This window comes from Musca autumnalis, unplaced genomic scaffold (genome assembly GCF_047663935.1).
Source record: "Musca autumnalis isolate F117 unplaced genomic scaffold, ASM4766393v1 scaffold_3, whole genome shotgun sequence".
NCBI classification, from domain to species: Eukaryota; Metazoa; Arthropoda; class Insecta; order Diptera; family Muscidae; genus Musca; species Musca autumnalis.
The window spans coordinates 37,172,503-37,194,287 of record NW_027411866.1 but is presented as its reverse complement, the minus strand read 5'-3'; the positions used below and the strand labels follow the sequence as shown (position 1 = coordinate 37,194,287).

Genomic DNA, 21,785 nt, shown 5'->3' with positions numbered 1-21,785 from the left:
TTTGTCAACTAAAAGTTTCGCTTTCACAATCTTTAATGGCCCAACAAAACATTAGCTCACGTGCTGAAAAATAATATTAATAAGTTCTTATTGGCGCTTTATGTTTAATACAATTTAATTCTACTCAAGTATTGATGTTAAGAGCACATTTTCCGAAGGTACAACAAAATTTATCAAATTCAATTTAATTATACAGTTAATTTAATTATTTTCTCTTTTAATAGCTCTGTCTGGTTACACGATATTTAGTAACAACGAGAAGGACAAAAACACCACCATAAAGTGAAATCAAAGTAGGTATCAGCCAATAATATGCCTGCAAACATGCTGCTAAATTCTACTGTCCGGCATAAAATGGGAGAAAAGAGCGACGGTTTGAGTTTAGCTAGTTTCTGTGGTATGGAAACTGTCTAAAAGAAAATTGCAAAATAGTACGATATAGTATTATTTTGCAGTTACTGAAATACAACTAATATAAGGGCTTCACAAATTTCTATATATGTTTCTTTAAATAACGCAACATTAGCACTATTGTGATAGGTTTAATTGCTACAATGTTCCTTAGAAAACGCTGCATTAGCAATATTGATAGGTGTGCACCAATAACGGTAAACTTGAATTTCCGCTTAAGCCCATGTTCACACGGCATTATTTATATTGTTCTTTCTCAGTTGCACTTATCATCCTTTACGCTTGGTTTACATTTACGAAATCCACTCGATTTCAACTGTCAATCCCATTGCTTATACTATGTTTACATTTACGAAATCCACTCGATTTCATATGTCAATTCCATTGTGTATACGTCAAATGAAAACTCATCTGAAATCGATTGGATTTCATTTGAAGTTTGAGCAATGGAATTGAAATCAGTTGAAATCAAGTGGATTTCGTAAATGTAAACATAGTATTAAACGTCAAATGAAATCGAATGGATTTCAGATAAGTTTTCATTTGACGTATACGCAAAGGAATTGACAGTTGGAATCGAGTGGATTTAAATTTCGTGTAATTTATGATTAATAAGAAGAGAATGACGATATCAGTGTTTTTTTTTTTTTTTGGACACGAAAGTTGGATCTCAAATTGTCAATGTCAGTAGCTGAGCAAATTTCTTCCAGCAAGAACAAAACACACAACCTTGTCGTTGTCTTCAAAAAGTCCCGTTTAATTCAAAGTAATTGCATTTCATCTCTTAAATAGTAACAGCACATTTAGACTTTACTCGATTTAGAAAATTCAGTGGATTTATCATTTCCATACAATATATGTATGTCAAATAAATAAATAAGTGTATAGTCTAAAAGACGTTTAATTTTGGAACTATAACAGATTGCTGTTACATTAGGTAAGGTAAATTAAGCGTTTTTAATACCAATGCTACGTTTACATTACATGAACATTCAAATGAAATGTCATCAATGAAACGGAAATGTTATTATAAAACAGTTTATAAATAATAAATTCGAATGTTAATACAAATTATATAACATAAAATATTAAGTTATGTTTATTTTTTAAGAAAAATACATTCCATTTAATGATCACCTGCCCTGTGTGGAATATTATGTGTGTTCGTTTACTCAAAATTTGTAAAAATTGTTACTGGATGTTGTTCGTTTACTCTACAGTATAATGCAAAAGACCTTAGCCGATTACAAGAAGTTACTGAACTTGTACAAATTTGTACAAATTGTTGAGTAAACGAACACACCTATTATTACAAATTAAATTTGATCTTTTAATATCCTCACAAAATGTTAGGGGGCCTGATGTTGCGTATATTTTTTGTTGACAAACTAGATTTTCGAGCAGAATAACATTACTTACTAAAATAGTTGAATTAAATGCCTCTGTTTTGTTATCAATTAATTAGTTAAAGACGTCGATTCAATATTCTCGATATTCACTATTTTTTATTGTTTATATAACACACTGTTTTTTGTATGGCAAAATAAGAAAAGAACAAATGAAAATAGTTGAAAACAAAACAAAAAAAAAAGGTGGCTGGTGGTGTTGTACACATACAACACCTCACACTATTTTATTTTCAAGTACCATCAAAACAACTACACATATCTATAGCACATATCTGTTGTTCCTATTGTGTGTACGAAATAGTTGGTTTTTTAAGTAAAATTAAACATTATGTAGATATGCACAAGATAGAATGTAAAATCACTTATAAAAAATCTAATACACACCATGATATTGTTATTTTTAAATATAAATCTTTTATTTTAATTTTTCTATTTAGGTTTTATTTTCGCTTCTTTTAAATTATTTTTATTCCATTCTTGTTTTTTATTGTAATTCTGTTTATTTTTTAGCGTCCACCATTAAAACAAAAAATAACAAACGGAACGCGCAAAATATACAACACGAGGCGACGAAGATTAAAAAAGAAACGAACAACCCAACCGACCGTAACAGAAAATTATCGGCCCCGCTATGGCATGCGAAGCATCAACTAAATTGTCAACTGAACTGAAAACAATTAGAACGTTTTCTGTTTTCTTCGTTTCGTAGTCGACGCGACGCAAATGAATACAAACACCATTCAAAAAACTAAAAAAAAAACTACACACACTTCACTCTCCAAGCCAAATACCGAATGAGCAGAACAGAGCGGCAGCGGCAATGGGGGCAAACATTAACGTTCAAAAACAATAATAACAACAACAGCAACAAGACAAAATCGTCTGCAGTCAATAGTTTTTTATTTGGCTTTGATGAAAAACTCAAATAGACGACTACTACACCAAACCAATACACTTGCAGTCATCGTCATTTGCTAACATAAAAAACAACAACAACGAAACTGAACAGAATATTTACGCATTTTTTAAATAATACTAATAGAAACAACAACAACAACGGCGATATTCTATGCTACAAAGTTAAATAACAAGACAATAACAATATTTAGAAGAATACACAGAGAAAAAGTGAACACAATTTTAAATTGTAAAACATAAATCAAAATTTATGGTAACCCCCTATTTGTTTTCATCATAAATGTCACATCATCAGCTGTGCAGGAGGTATTGAGGAAATGGACAAACGGTAACTTATAGCGCATTTGCATTAACCCTGCTTTCATGTGTAACAGTACATTTAGACTAGATTTAGTATTCAGCAAATCTAGTGGATTTAAGTTGACATTTTCATACAATATTAGTCAAATAAATCTAGATAATGCACCACTTAATCATAGTGTAGGTGTCTAGTCTAAAAGGTGTTTAAGGGAACGCTTTCGGTTAAAAAATAAGCTTCGTTCCAGTACCAGTACGGGAACGGAAAATGGCAGAAGCGTCAAAAAACTGGAACAAATGTCAAAGTCGGCGAATCAGCCAATCAGTAGCCGGCAAACATGTTGCACATTTTTGCTCGTCCAAATTTGTCGTGTAAAAAGTTTTTAAAGAGAAAGCTATTCAGCTCCATTTTTGTTCAAAGAGAAGTGAACATGTTGCAATTTTTTTGGTGTACGGGAACGCATTTTGGGGAAAAAAACTTATTGGTTCTCGAACGAAGCTATAGTAAAACATCAAGATTCATGCAGACCAATATTGTTATTAGAATCACAGTGAAGTGAGCACCAGTTTCAATTACTTTTCTCGAAATGTGAGAACTGGAACGCTTCTAGCTCAAATTTTAGCAATATTTTGCAGGTTCTGGAACACAACTAATATAATGGCTGTGTATATCTGTGTATTTTTCTTTAAATAACGCACCATTAGCTCTATTGATAGTTTACAATTTTTAAAAAACGCTACATTGGCATTATTGGTAGTTGTGCACCAACGGTCAACTTGAACTTTCGCTCAAACCATGTTCACACGAGACTATATCGTTATTCCTTCTCAATTGCACTTTGTATTAAAGCTTTTTGCCGGGTTAGAGTTGGTTTACATTTACGAAATCCATTCGATTTCAACTGTCAATTCCATTGGTTAAACGTCAAATGAAATCCAATGGATTTCAGATGTGATTTCATTTGACGTTTGAGCTATGGAATTGACAGTTGAAATCGAGTGGATTTCGTAAATGTAAACCTAGCATTAAACTTCGTTATGAGCATTTATTTCACATATATGCTATGGAATTGATATTTGAATGCCAGTGGGTTTATTAAATCCGATCATATGCAAACGCACTATTAGCCACTTTTAGGGACAATTTCGTGTAATAACAATTACCTAAATATCCAGCAAAACGTTTGAAAGACATAATGTCATTGGATTTTGATAAATCGCATAATTTAATACCCCGTTTAGACTATGCTTGGTTTAGCAAATTCAGTGGATTTTGGATGGATTTTTCAGTTGTCATTTTCATACAATACATGGCAAATAAATCCAGATAGTGCACTTTATCATCGTATAAGTGCATAGTCTAAACCAAGTTTAATTCCACGTTTGCACTTAATCGGATTTAATAAACCCGCTGGGTTTCAAATGTCAATTCCATAGCGCAAACGTCAAATAAATCCCCATAAAGAAGGAAAAAAATTCTAATGCAAACGCCGTTTAAGTTGTTAATTTTATTGAATAAATCTGTCCAATAAATTACTTATTTTCCAAAAAGCAGTTGTTTTAGATGGCAGCCTAAAAAAAGTTTAGTTATTTGACTCAAGCATGAAGAGCTTATTATGTTCTAGAATAAAACTATAACAGCACATTTAGACTACGCTGGACTTAGCAAATCCAATGGATTTAAGTTGTCAATTTCATACAATGTCGTATAATCTAAAAGACGCATAAGTATGATGATTTTTCACGTGTTAAGAGGTCTAGAAGAAAATCTATAGCATCAACAAACCAAACAACGCCACCAGGCATAAAGTGGACTGTGCACACCACCAACATATGTATATATCAACAACAGACATACATCCATATATCTGTGTATGCGTATAGTATGTGTATTTAATATATGCACACAAAGTCAACTATAGTTTTATTTGTACGCACATCAACAAATGATAAAGTTATTGATAAGATAAGCGAACAAACTAAACGGGCAAACAGGCAAATTCGAAATGGGCTGTTTCGTCTTTTTTTATTTTCCTTCCTTTCCTCTACAACCTAAGACACGATCATATAGGGAAGGGGGCGGGTGGTTATATCAACATATATGCATAATATTTGGTATGGGTTTTTGTTGTTCTAACCATGTGTGCAAAATATTAGTAAAGCAATTTCTAGCAAAAACAAAAAAAATGGGCGTGTTATGTTAAAAATTTTCCTTTTCAGTATTGCGATTCTCTAACTCATTTTTTTAATTACCGACAAATGTCGGTAAAATTAAAATGCTTGTAATATCGGTATTTAACGATGTTTTTCGGCAAGTTAGAGACGAATAAAAAGTAGTCGTAAAGTTTACCGATAGCAACAGTGCTGTCAACTTTTATTTGAACTTTTCATTCATAATTTTGCGTTTTAATGTTACCGATTTTTGTCGGCAACTCAAAAAATGATTTAGAGAATCGCACTACAGGAGCCAGACACAAGAAATTTTATGGAAAAAACTGTGAATTTGTAAAAAAGCGGTGGTGAAAAACTTGAAAATTTCCTTGTTAAATTCTCTTCTATGTATAGAATAAATTTCATAATAGGATACTATTTCTTAATCTAAACATCATAATAGAAATGTGTGTATAAGAAAGTGAGTGCGTATGTCTGTCAAAAAAGAAAACAAAAACGCGACAACAACCATAGTTTGTTGCGTAAACAAATCATTTTTTACTTTTGTTTGCTTTCATGTTACGCCAAACACGCCAAATATATCAGTGGAAAAAAGTAAAATACACTCAAACCTACATAAATGTGCTGTATGTATGTATGATGACAAGAAGCTCTAATATAAAGTGACAACAACCGCGGAAGGTCTTGCTCTTCTTCGTTTTCCAAATAGTTTAGACGCAGCAAACAAACACAGCCTAGCTTTTTTTTTGACAAGTTTAAATAAAAGTTAACAGGTGGCATTATTATTTATTTTGACATATACACATATGTGTTCAAATATACATACATACATACAAATGTGGTAAGTTTATCTTAGTCTTAAGAAAGCACAATGGGATGTCAAAAAATCAAGGAAACAAAAAATAAATTAATTACAATTGTGATAGTAAATCATCAAGGCCAGAAAAGGGTTTATAACTTTCTGTTAACTAATATGTAAAGCTGCATTTACATCTAACATGTAAAAAATACGTGATTTAAGTTGTCAAATCCACTTAGTAGCTGTCAAATATATAACGTATTTGGCCCAAATACTTATATTAGATGTAAGTGTAAATTAGGCCTAATGCGTTAATGTGACATTAGTTTATATAATAGTACGTTTGGATTTACAATATCCACTTACCCGGCGTTTACAAATGCCAGTATTGGCAAGACAGTAGCAAAAATACAAACCATTTTCACAAATACATTTGTAAATTTTTAAATCTGTATAGAGAAAAGTATGAATGTATTGGTGAAAATGGTTTGTAACTTTGCTATTGTCTTGCCAATACTGTCTGTGTGTAAACGCCTAGTTAGTTTCAAGGGTCAATTGTATAGGGTATGCGTCAAATGGAATCCACTGGATTTATGACAAGGATAAAGTAGTCAATTACACTTCCAGAAGGAGATTAAACCGCCAAAAAACTCTAATCTGAACATGCCATTAGCAATATGTGTTCTAATGTCATGTTTACACTAGAGTTTTTTGCTGGGTTAACCTTCTTTATGAGGATATAGTTCACCCATGATACAATTAGTCCCGGTCCACACTAGCGTGAATTTCATTAAAAAATTTTATGAAATTAGGTGTTCTTAAATCGGGGAATACAGCAATTTTATGATTTTACTCTACTATGGACGTCGATCTAGAGACGCATAATTTCATATCAAAATTTCAGTGAAATTACTGTAGTGTGGCCCGGGACTTAATAAGGTGAACCGGAAACTACAATAACAATACTAGTTAGATTGAAAGTCCTTCAAAGTGTCACAATTTTTGTGTACAAATAATTCACAGTAATAATGAATTTGACAGATTGGGTGTAAACAGCTAGGGTTTCTGTTCCACCTTATGTATTGCATCGTGATTTGACGTATACGCAATGAATTTGACAATTTTAATGCAGTGGATTTACTAAATTCAGTTATATGTAAACGTAGTATAACCTTTAATACACTGTGTCATAAAACATAAACATAAAAACCCAATATGTATTTAGATTAAAATAAACATTTGTATAAACAAAATTTGTTAATAGAGATTAATTAATCAAAAACGTCAAATAATATTAAACTATATATTATTTGACAATAGTTCGTACAAATTAGAACAATTTGTATTTTCTGTTATACTAATTGTTTTGGTGGCAAAATTGTATTAAAATAACAGAATTCAAAAGAAAAATACAAGCTTCTTTTTTTGAAATCAATTTACCTTAAATTATATTTTAATACATTATGGAATGTTCCAAGACAATTTGTCATTTGCCTAAATTTAAACATATCTACATATTTAATTTTTGAGTAATTGCCAAAAGTTAGTTTTCTTTTTGTATATTATTTTTCCACTTGTTCTAAATAACTTTTTGGTGTTTTTCAATTTGCATTTTTCTATTTCATTTATTTATGACACTCAATACGAAAAATCTATATGTGTTGACATGTTCTTTTTTAATATTTTTAACGGAATAATCAAACAAAAATGTTGTATGTTCATATATTTGTAGGATAGTGAATTTTGTGTTATGTGGATTATTATGTCTCGGTATCAACAAATTTCATAGAAGTTCTCTGATTTACTTGTAGCAATGTAGTAGATGGTTATTGTAATATCCAGAAATGTCGCTATTTGTCAGTGTCATGTTAATGTCGAAACTATAGTATCGTAAAACCTTACAACAAAGTGAACACGGATGTCAGGGTGCCGACGACACTATTCCTGAGGATCAGTCTTCGTCTTCATTGGTGGTATAACATTTTCCCCCAGAAATTTGTCGGTATAGGTCCAAGCCTGCATTTAGCCCCCACAGAACGGTAGCTCCCGATTTTCGGTATTTTGAAGGTTGTGGCCACAATAACCCACCGAAATGGCTGAAATTCGTCGGTATTGGCCCACGCTTATATGTATATAGGCCCTACAGAACGGTTCCTCCAGATTTGCGTAATTATGAATGTTGTGACGTCAATATCCCACCGAAAGACTGAAGTTTGTTATTTAGTCTTCCATGGGGTTATAAAATATTCCAGAAGAGAATTATCAGTATAGGTCTACGTCTTCCTATAACCCTATAGAAGCGTACCTCTTCATTTTTGGTATTTTGAAGGTTTTAGCCACCTTATCTTATCGAAATATAGAAAACTTGGTATTTAGTCTTCTTTGAGTCTAAAAACTTTCCGCCAGAAATGTGTAGGTATAGATCGATGTTTTGATATAGCTCCCATAGAACGGTACCTTCCGAATTTCGGTATTTTGAAGGTTAGCCACATTGTTTTACCGAAATTGCTGAAATTTGGTATTTAGTCTCGTAGTGGAGGGTATAACCAGTTCAGCCTGGCCGGAATTGAAGCGCGTTCTTACCTGTTTTTTTTTTTAATTTTGTTTTGTAAGCGTTCGCTTTTGTTAATTTTTTTGCCTATAATCGTCAAATGTCGAGAAATCAGTTCTACCATCTTTACCCGAAGAATTTTGTCTGGTAGCCTGTGTTTGAAAACCATATTTGTTCTCTCTTTCCCTTAAAAATTGCTTTCAGTTTTACCACTTTTTGGGATTAAGGAACGCTTTGCTGGTTAAAAATTTTAACCTCAGGCAATCAAGGAACACAACTAGTAATAAAACACACACTACAATAGAGTAATTACACGAAAGAAATGCCATGAAATTATCCGCTCTTTGTTAAAGTCCACATGTTATAGTCTAAACGCCTGCCTTAAAGGAAAGTTTAAAGCAGTTTGATATGTGCCCAAGACGCTCTAAAATTTTAGCAACATATATTGTAACGTGTGAAAGTTTTGGTATTTTAAGCTTAATTTACAAATACGCAATATATTGTTTTAGTATTTTACACATTATTTACACTCGTACCGCTTTTGGGTAAACAATTTATCCCTTTGAATATCTAGGGAATTGACAACTCAAATGCCTAGTTTGATGTAAATGCTAATTTTGTGCCGTATAACACCTTGATGTAAACGTGGCTTAAGGTACCTGTCTTTTGAATGCGACCTTATGCTAGGTTTACATCTAAATCCAATGAATTTCAGTAGTGGGATTCTGTAATGCCAAGTTTACACTAGCGCTCCAAAATCCACTCGATTTCACGAAATCCTGAAATACACCCCGGTGTTTACACTTATTTTTTGTTGATTTCAAACATATCACAATGATCAAGGTAGATGCATATGCGCAGCTGATCGAACATAGATTTTCAAAACAAGTTGTTGTAAATTGAATTAGTCATCAAAAATATACGACAATATAGAACTTTACAACTTTATTTGGAAAATTATCGTAAAATTATCTATATATAGTATTAATTGTGTATAGTACTAACAAATGAAAATATAAAAAAAAAAATTTATCGTTAAGATATCATAATAATAAATTTTGATAAATAAAAGTTGTGCTCAGAACCTGCACAATATTAGTACTTGCAGTAGCGCCGAATAACACCCCCTTCTCCTGTTTTCTGCCATACAATTTTGGCCTAGTAGAAACTAGCGTTGCCGTACTTCGAAATCTAGCAAGACTTGCACTTCTCTTTAAACAAAAATAGCGCCGAATAACACTCCCTTCTCCTGTTTTCTGCCATACAATTTTGGCCTAGTAGAAACTAGCAGCAAGCTTGTTCATTGACATCTAATATGATAGCTGATACGTTGATTTTGACATTTATGCTGGGGTTTTTGCAATTTCCTACATTTTTCCGTTCCCGTATTTTTTTAAGAAATTTGTATGGGGAAGCAATTTTTGACAATTTGCTCTTTTTTCTAACATTACCTTTTTAATGGTACGGGAAAACAATGAAAAATAGCATTGTAACAAAGTAATTTAATATTTTTTCACATTGTTTACAAATTTTGATTCTAACATTTTTTTGTAGCAGCAATTGACCATCTACCTTGTTTATTGTGATACATGAAAAGTGTTGAAATTTTTGGTACTTTTTTAGGCAAAAGCAGGGTTGTATATCATGTGTACTGTGATTTCGATGTTGATTTCGCTGAAATCACGAAATGAGATGATTTCATTTTTGTATGCGAAATCATGATAAATTTTGCTTGATTCCGCGCGAAATCACGAAACGCCTTCGAAATCACGAAACGACGACGAATGTAAACCAAGCATAACTCATTTTTGCTGTTATCGATAATTGTCGGTAAAATTAAAATGCTTATAATTTCGGTAATTACCGATGTGTTTCGGTAAGTTAGCGACGAATTAAAAGCAGTCGTACAGTTCTGCCGATAGCAAGAGTGTTGTCAACTTTTATTTGAACTTTTCATTCATAATTCTGCGTTTTAATTTTACCGATTTTTGTCGGTAACTCAAAAATTGTGTTAGAGAATCGCACTACAGATGAGATTTCAAAGGAATTGATAGCTGAAATCCACTCAATTTCGTAAATGTAAATGTACTATAAGACCAACCCTACTATAATAGTTTTTTGCTATTTTAACTACGTCATTGTTAAATAGTTACACATTCGAACTAAGTAGGGAGACACAGTGAAGGAATTTAAGTACCTTGTATACTTTTTGTTATAATTTCTTCATACAACTGGTAATAGATTTACCATTTTCACATATAAACATTTACACATACAATACGTTTATATAGGTATTGTATATTTTGTATTTCTGTGTTTTTTTTTTTTTGCAAATGCAAACAGAAGTAATAAATGCCAAGAAAAAAACAGCAAAACAAACACAAAACGGAAGCGTTAAAATCACCATAGTTACCTAAAATGTAAACAAATACAAAAATATGACAATGGAAAAGCACCACAAACAGAGACCAAAGTTTACTTAGGTTAAGAGAAAGGCAAATCATATCTCGTGAGAGCAACAAAGAGAGAAAGTTTATTTGTGGTTAAGAGTGGGTGATTAGACGAAAAATGGGCGCGAAATACATATATGAAAAGAAATGCAACCAGGAAAAATAATGCTTAAAATGTCATCGTCATCATTATTTTGCCTCTAATACATATTTTCTTTTCGAAGAGGCATGGTTATACAATTAGTATGTGGAAAATAAGTGGTTTACTTATAAATACCAAAATGCTTTACTTTGTTGTGACTAATTTACCACGTTGCCAGATGTTAGATTTGAACGGGGAGGCTTTCGAATTGTATATGTATCATAATGCATTTACAGGGTGACACAAAAAGGGCGTGCTTGTTATGATAAACTTTTCCATTTGAACATAAATAATGTCAAATTGTATGAAAGTACCCCCAGCAAAATGTTTGGCGGATGCAGTTGAATCACTACAAGTGTACAGTACAATTGCCGTTGGAGTACACCTTTGTCTATGAATTTTACAAGAGAGCGCGCAGCTAGGATGCACTACAGCTAGGATGCACTCTATTTTCAATCCAAATCACAGATTTGTAGTGTTTTGATTGAATTTAACGGCATTCTTCGGATTGAATTTTTAATCAGTCTAAAGATGCAATAAAAATGCAAGCCATTTGCGAAATATCCCAGAATAAATAAAATACATTTATTATTGTGTAAAACAAGAATACAAAGAACTTTATTATATAAATACAAATTAAAAAAGTTTCCATTAAATTCAATCACATTTGAGCGAATTTGGCACATTACCAGATTTTATTTGCTAAATCCAGCCAAAATCTATCAGATTTCACATATAAAAATAAATCCTCGTATTGAGTGGATTTGTTTAAAATCCGGCATAAATCCTCGTATACAACTCTGTTTTTTGCAACATGTTGCTAAGAAATACAAAAAGTTGCAAGCTGGCACAAGAAACAAGGTAGATACATCGCTGAGTTGCTACAACTAAAATAATTTAAAATGTCAAAATTTGTAAACAAGGCGGCAAGACTAAAGGCCTGGGTACATAAGCTGCCTCGCCTGGTTGCCTAGCTTTCCTACTTCATTTCTGACATAATAAAAATAAAAGAAGTAGGTCGAGCAATTTTCGGACTGGGTTGCCCTTTTATTTTTTATTCTTTTATCATAAGCAGGCAAGGTAAGCAGGCGAGGCAGCTTATGAACCCAGGCCTTAAGTCCCAATTTACATTAGGCGAGTTTACTTGCGGCAATTGTCAGTTTGTAGGTGAGAGAGGGTGCTGAGAGGCAAAGGGTTACCATATGCTTCACCTCTCTCTCCTACAAAATGACAATTGCCGCAAGTAAACTCGCCCAATGTAAATTGGGACTAATATTTACGATGTCTAAACAATAGGTCTGTTCGATAACCCAAAAGCTTGCACAAATTTGTACAAACTTTTACAAAATGCTGTTGAATAACAAACTTGTTCAATAAAAGAGAAACGAGTTATCGAACAGACCTAATAAAAGAATCCATTATTTGCTCATTAGTTAGCATTAGTAGCATATTTTGGCGTATTTTTTGTGACGAATTCAATTTGCAACAGCTTATTTTGACGTTTCAAATTCGATCAATTGAACAAAAATCAACTGACTGTCATTCAAATCTTGCTAAAGGTATATCTAAATGCCGTGAGATTTGTACTGGATTTATTAAATCCAATTGAGGATTTATGGCTAGTCTAAATAAGCTATAATTCAGTACGTAGCCTTTTTGTGTGGACTGATATCTCAAACCTAATTTTCACGACACTTCTAATGTCACGTTTTATAAAAAATGTTTGGATTAAAAATGCTTGTAATGCTTGGTTTGCGTATACGTTCAATGAACACTCATCTGAAATCCATTGGATTTCTTTTGACGTTTATGCAATGGAATTGACAGTTGAAATCGAGTGGATTTCGTAAATGTAAACTTATTATAAAAAGATTATATATTTAATGTCGTCGACATCTTACATGGTCCCGGTCCACACTAGAGTGAATTTCATTAAAAAAATTCATGAAATTAGGTGTTCTTAGGTCGAATTCCCCATTACAGCAATTTCATGATTTTACTCTACCATGGTAAAAGTAAAGAGGTAGATTTAAATTAAAAAAATCTATAGAACCCTTGTTTTTCTTGAATTCCTAAAACTTCAAAATTAAGCAACAAGTGGGTTTGTTTACAACACCAATTTTGAGCATTTTATAAAAATCGCGAAAAATGAATGAAGGACCAATGTTTCTCCGCATAATCAAGTTGTGGATATGATAAAATGTTTGTTTCAATGATAACCTGACGAATTATTTCCATACAAATGTTCCAAAAATAATTTTAAAAATCATTGAATTCGATTGTTTTTAAAATTGTTTGGCATTTTATTCAAACACCACACACACATACACAGTTTGTGTATATTGTTTTGAAGTTTTAGGAATACTCGAATGAAAAAATTTAAACTGACATAAAGCTTTGGCTATCCTTTCTTATTAAACCATGTACTCTACTATGGAACTCGATCTAGAGACTCATAATTTCATGTCAAAATTTCAGTGAAATTACCTAGTGTGGCCCGGGACATGACTCGTTTTTTTAAAGCTGTTTGGTGTAAATGTGTGATGTGATCTATACATTCTTAGTTTGGAGAATATAGCTAGAATCATGGTTTAATTAGAAAGTTTGGATAAAGCTTTGCGACAGCTTAAGTTATTTCTTTCGATTGTTCCTAAAACGTCAAAACAATAAGTGTGTCTGCGTACTCGATAATTTGAAATAATTATTACAAATTTTTATTGAATGTTGTTTTTTTACACAAATGTTCAGTAAAAGAGAATGAATTGAGAAACTTGGTTTGAAATTTTTATTACTGAGAACTTATAATTTTTACTGAAGGAATTTTGTTCAGTTACATTTTGTAGCTTTAGGCAGTTGTCAAAAGTTTCAAATATTCAAATATCATAATCGTAATTATTAATCAAATTGAAAATTTTTACTGAATGTTGTCTTTTTACTTTTTTATTTTTTCCTTTGAAAGAGTATAAAATGCTTTACTCTCTAAAAAGAAGTTACTGAGTAATATTTACTGAGAAAGTACAAGGACCAACCTAATATACACAATCTGTGTATGTGTGTGTACTGTTTGGAAAATATGCCAAACAATTTTAAAAACAATCAAATTCAATGATTTTTAAAATTGTTTTTAGAATATTTGTGTGGAAGAAATTTTTCAGTTTTGCATTGAAACAAACATGTATTCATATCCACAATTCGATTATGCGGAGAAACTTTGATACTTCATTTTTCTCGTTTTTTTTAAATGCCCAAAAAAAGTATTATAAACTAATGCCAAGTTTACACTTGCGCTCCAAAATCCACTGGATTTCACGAAATCCTGAAATACACCCCGATGTTTACATTTATTTTTTGTTGATTTCAAACATATCACAATGATCAAGGTAGATGCATATGTGCAGATGATCGAACACGAAATTTCAAAACAAGTTGTTGTAAATTGAATTAATCATCAAAAATATACGACAATATAGAACTTTACAACTTTATTTGGAAACTTATCGTAAAATTATCTATATATCGTATTAATTGTGTATAGTACTAACAAATGAAAAAATAAAAAAATGATTTTATTGTTGAGACATCGTTATAATAAATTTTGATAGGTAAAAGTTGTGCTCAGAACCTGCACAATATTAGTACTTGCAGTAGTTTTCCCGTTTAGTGCTAAAAATGCGTTCCCGTACTCCGAAATCTAGCAAGACTTGCACTTATCTTTAAACAAAAATAGCGCCGAATAACACCCTCTTCTCCTGTTTTCTGCCATACAATTTTGGCCTAGTAGAAACTAGCAGCAAGCATGTTCATTGGCATCTAATATGATAGCTGATACGTTAATTTTGACGTTTATGATGGAGTTTTTGCAATTTCCGTCATTTTTTCGTTCCTGTATTTTTTAAGAAATTTGTATTGGGAAGCGATTTTTGACAATTCGCTCTTTTTCTAACATTACTATTAAAAAAGTACGGGAACACAATGAAAAATAGCATTGTAACAAAGTAATTTAATATTTTTTTCACATTGTTTACAAATTTTGACACTAAATTTTTTTGTTACAGCAATTGACCAACTACCTTGTTTATTGTGATACGTGAAAAGTGTTGCAAATTTTGGTACTTTTTAGGCAAAAGCAGGGTTGTATATCATGTGTACTGTGATTTCAATGTTGATTTCGCTGAAATCACGAAATGAGATGATTTCATTTTTGTATGCGAAATCATGAAAAATTTTGCTTGATTCCGCGCGAAATCACGAAACGCCTTCGAAATCACGAAACGACGCCAAATGTAAACTAAGCATAACCCACTTGTTGCTCCTGCATTTACTATTTTTGACTTTTTAGAAATTCAGGAAAACCCAGGGTTCTATAAATTGTTTTCATTTAGATCTACCTTTTTACTTATACCATGACCAAATATCTTTATTTTATAATTTTGTTTCTACATTTTCCTCCGTGAAGAAAAACAACTTAAATGCCATCACACAACCTTTGTTGTGATTCCTTTCTATGAATCTCCCACATTTTTTGTTTCCCTCATAATCATACATATGTACAAATGTATGAAATATGTGATATGTAATCATAAAATAAGAAGGAGAGCGGGGTGATTTAAGAGTCATATATCGTGCATATACGCCACATTTACTGGGCGTTTGTCTATAAGTAATAACTGCAGTGATTACCCTAGTTGTGACAGACAATTATGTTAGTACATACATATGTACACGACGAGCAAAAAAAAAAAAAACACTCACAATTCTTGTAAATGTCATGCAGGGGTTGTACACTTACCCATATAGAATGTGTCCCTTTCATAAGGGTTGTTAAAAATGTGACACTTATTTGTTTGTGTCACTTTATCTAATATGTTTTTATGGGGAATATAAGGGTATACATATGAATATGAAGAAAATTTAATTGAACACAATAATGCGGTACATTTCCCTGGTTTTAATCAGACATTTACATTTAATACATTTGTATTTCTTCTTTCTCTCTTAAATGAACACTCAAATCAATCCACTGACACCCACATTGGAATTTGTCAATGCACAAAAACAGAGAATTGTAGAGAATTTCCTCTCATCACAGTGACATCAGAGAGAGTGGCACACAGCCAGCCGGTTATATTGGATATAGAAATGTCATTAATTATAATGGAATTCAATGCGAAACAACAAATGATTCATTTTGTCCATTAAAAAATAGTTATATTTATTCTATAGTTGGCACATTTTGTTTCTCTCTCTCTCCTTACCCTGCGTTTACAAATGACAGGACAGTTGACTTCATGTATTGGTTGTCAAAATCCCAAAACTTGCCTTTATGACGTAGGCGTCCAGACAACTGCAAAAACAGTTGTAAAATTATGAATGAAAATCATCGAATTCCTTTTGTTTTCCGTTCACAAATTTTGTTTTTGTTCATGTTCTTTTGTTTTCAACACATTTCAATTATTATCTCACACATTTTTACAAAAAATGTCAAAATTTTGTTAACCCGGCTGTCTGTGAAAGAATGATGGACAGCTGGGAGACAAACGACAAATGTATGTATGTGTTAGTAAATCAGAGTTGTATTTGAAGACAAACTGTCTAGTGTAAACGCCTAGTTATATTTATTGCGATTCTTATGCTAGCATATTTATTATCATTGACATCCATTTGGATTCATATAATAATAAAATTACAAAGAGTGTGAATAGTAGTAATCTGCCCTTCAGTTTGTCAGTGCCTCTCATATTACTCAACGGAGTGTAGAGAACATCAGTGCGCCTAAAAGTATAAGTGAGAGGTTCACTTTGTTTTTTTAGTGGATAAACAACAAAAAGACCCCCACAATGTCAACAACAATAAAAGAAAAACATCAACCGGTTGTATGTGTGAAAACATAATGAAAAAGTCAACGCTTTGTGATGAAAATTCATTGCAACCACAATAGCAACAACAATAACGTTGTGTAGGTACATACACAGTGACCATCAACATAATGCAAAATAACAAAATTGAAACTAAAATCTTCGGATATTCCTTGAGGAAACTTTCATATGGTACTCACAACAGTAATTTCATAAAATCACTTTAGTATGGAACTCGACCTAAGGACGTCTAATTGCATGAAATTATTTCATTGAAATTGCTTAAGTGTAGGCCAGGACTATGTCTCACGGCCTTAAAATGTTTCACATTACTTATAGCGCGTTCACATTAGAGTTTTTTGACTCCTTTATGAGGATTTTTTACGTATGTATGTATATGCAATGAAATTAACAATCTTTCATATAAATCCATAAGATTTACTAAATCCAGTAAAATGTAAACATAATAATGTAAACACAATACATAATTGTACTTTTATAGCAATACTCCGTTTAGACTATGTCTTGTGCCAGACTATGAAAATTTTCATGAAAATGTTTTCAGCTTATGGGTAAGAAGGGAGTCTGACAGTGTCTGACACAAGAGTATGCTTGGTTTAGCATACTTTCATATTCATATTTGTAAGGGCGAAACCTATAACTTTACGTGTTGCGTGTGCGTATAAAAAAACAAAATACATGTATTTCAAATTAAAATGCATGTATTTTGTTTTTTATAAGCACACGCAACACGCAAAGTTATAGGTTTTGCCCTAAAGTAAATCGAGCAAAGGTAACATAGGTCCGTGTTTAGACACACACATTTCTCGGGAAAGTAAATTCAGTTTTTAGGCAATAGGGGGTAGGAAAGAGTATTGAGGAGCTCTTTCCTCTCCGCTCTCTCCCAAAAAACTCAATTTACTTTCCCGAGAAATTTGTGTGTCTAAACACAGAATAGCTCGAATGGTAAATAGATCTTGATTGGACTTTAACGTCATATAATAGTAGGCTTACACATAACTGAATTTGGCAATACCACTGGATTTCGAATGTCAAGTTCGTTTACACATAACTGGACTTAGTAAATCTAGTGGATTTAAAATATCAAATCCATTGCGTAGATGTCAAATAAATTATCATAAAGAAGGTTAACCCGGCAAATGGTCTAATTTATACCAGCCATAGCATTTTATTTCAGAATAACGCATATAAATAAATAAAAAACAATTTCAAATTTAACTTTGATTAATAATAAAGTAATTGCAAATACAAACTTTGTTCAATAGTTCAAACTGATTGTCCAATGGTCGTGGTCTGCCTAAAGCGAATCAACCAAGCATTTGTTCTCCTTCTTTCGTTTTCAATACTTGCGTTTTATTCATTCTTATCAGAGAAAATGTAACAACAGCAACAACAAATTTATGTATTTATTTATAAACGTCAATAAACTAATACACAAAATATGTACACAGAAATAACCAAACCGCACAAGATGGTGCCTACAAAAAAGAAACACATACCTACTTTGAATTGAATACCAACATACATACTTTAAAACATATGAAATTAATAACATCCTCATAATAAAGATAAAAAGTGGACATAAAATAAATTAAAAGATATGTTCAAAAGAATTCAGCGACAAATTTTTAACGTCTTAAAGCATATCTGATAAATTTCAAGTTTTTATTTTGAAAAATGTCAACGACCAAAGCGCAAATTTGTGTTTAAAATGCATAAGTAGTATGCCCTACATTCAAGATTCTTTTATTGGAAAAGAAAACTTTTAAAAAAAACTTGTAATTTAGACAGAATAGGTCTGTTTGATAACCCAAAAGTTTGTACAAATTTGTACAAACTTTTACAATATGCTATTCGATAAGAAACTTGTTCAATAATAGAGAAATGAGAAGCAGTTGCAAGAAGTTGCAAATACTTTTTACTTGCGAAGTTATCGAACCAACCTAATGTTTCTTTATGGAAGCCTGAATACCATGGTACAAATACACAGGTAGCCGCATCGGCAATTGTAGGCAACATAATATGTCAAAATTTGACATCAATTCAATGCAATTGACACATTATGTTACCATCAGCTGGCATGATAATGCTACCTGTATTATTGTACCATGCTGAATACAATAGCCTAAAACTTGGTTTAGACTATACACTTATACGATGATTAAGTACATTATCTCGATTTATTCGACATATACTGTATGGAAATCATCTGGATTTGCGCAAATGTATCCGCAACTCATCTTCCGCATTTGGACTAAAAACAATCGTACCTTATAGTAAGTTTACATTTGCGTATTGGTCAAATGAAATCTCATCTGAAATCCATTGGATTTCATTTGACGTTTAAGCAATCGAATTGACAGTTGAAATCGATTTGATTTCGTAAATGTAAACCTAGCATCAGATTGCTAATAACCTAGGCAAATTTATATAAGGTATATGCATGAATTACAATAACTAACAAATTTACAAAAACAACATTGTTGTTATTGAACATTAATTGTCAAAGAAAATATTGAAGATCTATTTAACAGGTCACGTAAGTAGCACAACAACAACTCATTTTTGGCGGAAAATTCTTCAATATGTCAAAATGTTTGTTTACGATTTCATACAATTTATTCACAATAACAAAAAATTTGACAGATTGAAACCAATCAGCTGGACATTTTACACCACCTTATTATTTCATCATGGGTGGTTCCAATTGTTTTTTTTTTTTTTCAGGAAAACATAAATACACTTTGATAATCCTCTAAAATAGAACAAATTTGAATGAAAATGTAAATATAACGCATTCAGAACTCTCGTAGGTAATTTTTATTACACGTTCCGGATGAAAAGCAGTATTTTATGGTATCAAATTTCGAAGTTTCAATTTTCATGAGTAGACCCTATTACATTTTGAAAACTAAATTCACAAAAAAGTAAGAATGCAGCTGAATACACTTTTACCGTATATAAATATGTCCCAATTTACATTAGGCGAGTTTACTTGCGGCAATTGTCAGTTTGATGGAGAGAGAGGTGAGGCATATTGTAACCCTTTGCCTCTCAGCCCCCTCTCTCACCTACAAACTGACAATTGCCGCAAGTAAACTCGCCTAATGTAATTTGGGACTATGCCTTGCTAATAACTACATTCATGGTACAATAATACAGGTACTACACCGAAAAAAGATGATTACCACACTACTTGTGTGGTTGTGAATAAAATCACATTGGTATGGTAAATGGAACAATTATGCGGAAAATACATACAACGTTTCAGTAAAGTTGGGCGTCAATTCCGATAAAAGAATAAAAGAGCAAGGGCAATATAGAACGAATTTGTCTTTATTCTGTTATCCGAAATGACGCCCAACTTGACTGAAACGTTGAATGTGTTTTTGGTTTATTGTTATTGATGTAACACCTTATCCCACCATAGAGTTGTTAAAATCTAGTTCGTTTGAACGACCTAGTTCACTATATAGTTCAGTGGACACCGGTCATTTGTATGAACGAACTGCGAATGAGTTATATTATCTCTTTGTTTTCAAGAAATAACTAAATTGCAAACGAACTATGATACTAAACTAGTTCACTAAATTTAACAACTCTATTGTTATTATGTCTATAGCTTCGTTGCCGTACTTTTTAATTGTAAACCTCGTAAAAGAGAGAACTATAAAAAATATTTTCTCACACAAAAGTTTTTTGAAATAGTTCGGGAACGGAAAAATGGAAAATACGTCAAAAAAACTGGAACAAATGTCAAAGTCGGCGTATCAGCCAATCAGACGCCGACAAACATGTTTCTATTTTTTTACTCGCTCAAATTTGTCGAGTAAAAAGTTTTTAAAAAGAGCGCCATTCAGTGCCATTTTTGTTCAAAGAGAAGTGAACATTTTACAACTTTTTTGTGTACGGAAACGGTTTTTCCGGTAAAATGTGTAAAAGACGTAAAAATTGTAAAAACTTTTTCGTTCTGGAACAAACTCTTATGTTACACGCTAAAACTTTCATACGAAACTTTCCCATTATTTTGGCGTTCATAGATCGAGTTCCATACAAAAGTAATTTTATGAAATTACTGTAATGGGGAACTCGACCTAAGAACGCCAAAATAATGGGAAAGTTTCGTATGAAAGTTTCAGCGTGTAACATAAGAGATAAGAAAATGTTTATGTCATTAAATTATTAGATTTACAGGTCCCTAATCATTAATTAAATTCAGGCATAAAGTGCACGGGCAACACATCAAATCAACAAACTCATGAAAGTTTTTTTTTTTATTTTAACAATAAAATCATTAGACGAAGGTCACACTAGCGCTGTTTCAACATGGCGACTTCGAGTTTATTGGCGAGGGGTATGAGTGAAACCGCTGTACATAGTTTTCTGCGTAGTGCGATGTTACCTCGTTCTATTATTCGTTTTAGGAAACTCCTAGTGTGACCTAGGACTAAGCTTAATTCATCTTGTATATTCAAAGGTATACAGCGTTATGTTCCAATAACCTAAGCAAACACTTTATACCCCGTTTGCACTTAACTGGATTTAATAAACCCAGTGGGTTTACATTATCTCGATTTATTCAAACTTCAATTCCATAGCGCAAACGTCAAATAAATCCCCATAAAGAAGGTTAAGTCGGCAAAAAGCTCTAAAGGCCTGCGTACATAAGCTGCTCTGCTTGATTGCCTTGCTTTCCTGCTTCATTTTTGACATAATAAAAATAAAAGAATAAAGAAGGCCGAGCAAATTCCAAACTGGGT

The 21,785-nt window shown here is 32.2% G+C and overlaps 1 protein-coding gene across 7 annotated transcripts in view; it reads right to left on the bottom strand.

The window, feature by feature from the left end:
* The window catches only part of CHES-1-like (Checkpoint suppressor 1-like), a 68,500-nt gene that overhangs the window by 8,791 nt on the left and 37,924 nt on the right, over positions 1 to 21,785 (bottom strand). The window contains exons 1-2 of one of the 7 annotated variants that reach the window (XM_073979335.1): positions 2,059 to 2,652; positions 1,831 to 1,935 (exon numbers count right to left, since the gene is read on the bottom strand). The exons of 4 other annotated variants lie outside the window; for them this stretch is intronic. The gene's annotated coding sequence lies outside the window, so the exon portion shown is untranslated. Of the gene's footprint in view, positions 1 to 1,830; positions 1,936 to 2,058; positions 2,679 to 21,785 lie in introns of those variants that run through there. 2 more of the 7 variants (XM_073979332.1, XM_073979333.1) reach the window with 2 other exon arrangements.